The sequence below is a fragment of the Nicotiana attenuata genome, unplaced genomic scaffold (assembly GCF_001879085.1).
Source record: "Nicotiana attenuata strain UT unplaced genomic scaffold, NIATTr2, whole genome shotgun sequence".
Taxonomy (NCBI): Eukaryota; Viridiplantae; Streptophyta; class Magnoliopsida; order Solanales; family Solanaceae; genus Nicotiana; species Nicotiana attenuata.
The window spans coordinates 192828-194526 of NW_017672125.1; positions in this window are offsets into that span (position 1 = coordinate 192828).

Genomic DNA, 1699 nt, shown 5'->3' on the forward strand with positions numbered 1-1699 from the left:
GTTACAATCTCTGTTAACTATGGGTTTCTTTATCAAATGTTGGGATGTTTTAAAGCATGATATTATGGAGACATTCCATAATTTCCACCCTCAAGAAATGTTTGAAAGGAGTTTTAATGCAACATACATTGCCTTGATTCCTAAGAAGATTGGATCTAAGGAATTAAGGGACTTTAGGCCTATAAGCTTGATAAACAACTTTTATAAGCTGCTTTCAAAGGTTCTAACAGAAAGACCCAAAAGGGTAATAGATAAACTGGTGGATGCACAACAGATGACTTTTATCAAAGGAAGACAAATAATGGATACTGTTCTAATTGCTAATGAAGCAGTAGATTCAAGAACTAAACAAAAAAAGACAGGAATTATGTGCAAATTAACAGTGAGAAAGCATATGATCATGTCAATTAGAGATTCTTGCTGAAATTATTGGAACTAATAGGTTTTGGGAAGAAATGGATCAACTAGGTGAGTTTTTGTATCTCTTCCGTTAAATTTGTTAGATTTAAATTTCAATGATGAATAATAACATATTACTATGGTGCAGGATCACGAGAGATAAAAAGGAGGCATTCGAGCAAATCTATCATTGAAGTATGGAAGAAGTCAAGAAAGGAAGGAGTAAAAGAATCAAGGCAAAGATCTGTCAACAGAAGCAAGTTGGGAAGATTAATGATTGAAGAGATATGACAACCAGGACGAATAATATAATGAAGGAAGGACCAAGATTTCCCGCTGTCCTGATTGTTGAAGATATGCATTGAAAAAGGAAGGCTATTAATCCCATGAATCAAGGAACAACTTAAGGAGAATTTATGAGAAATATCTCTTCGAAAAAAGAAACGACCGGCAGTCATGGATCGTTTATGGAAGCTTTGTACTTATTCTTGGAATGAATAATAACAGATTCAATTCAAACGATCAATTCCCTTGGGACTGCAAAACCTTCAATGGCCTATCGAAGATTTGCCAAGCCAAAAAGCTCAAGTATAAAATGAAGTATGTCAAGGGAGCAACATATACTTTCAAAGAACCACTATCACTCTTTTTGTTCTACTCCAAACAAGCATGGTAGTTCACTCTAGATCTACTATATAACTAGTGAGAGAAGAAAGAGAGAAAAATACAGGTGATATATTATATCAAGAAGCGAGAAGTAACATAGTGACTAAACTGTTAGTGTAAAGCTACATCAACTCTCTTGTATCGAGAAACTTCAAATACTGAAAAGAACATCCTTGCAACCCAAGGGGACTGGACATGGATTCACATTGAATCCGAACCAGTATAAAAATCCTTGCGTCATTAATTCCTGCATTTTATTATTTTTGCTCTACTTATATTCTATTCTTACCTTCAGTCGACTAATTAGTAAACTAGTCAACTACTTAGGGAACAAAAAAAAGAAGAAAAATCAACAATTCACCCCCGTCTTGTACTTTCAACTAGTATTAGAGCAGGTCTCACACTTTTGTCATTTTCTTAACAGCTAATGAGAAAAGATCATGTCAAACCAAGTAACTATTGGAGCACTCTTTCAAGAAGGGACATCGCAAGTAAGGCCACCATACTTCAATGGACAATATTTCTCCCACTGAAAAGTACGCATAGTATGCATGGAAATTTATGTAAATTCCTATGATGTCAAAGTATGGCGTGCTATCAGATTGGGAAATTATCCACTGCCAACAGCAACTCA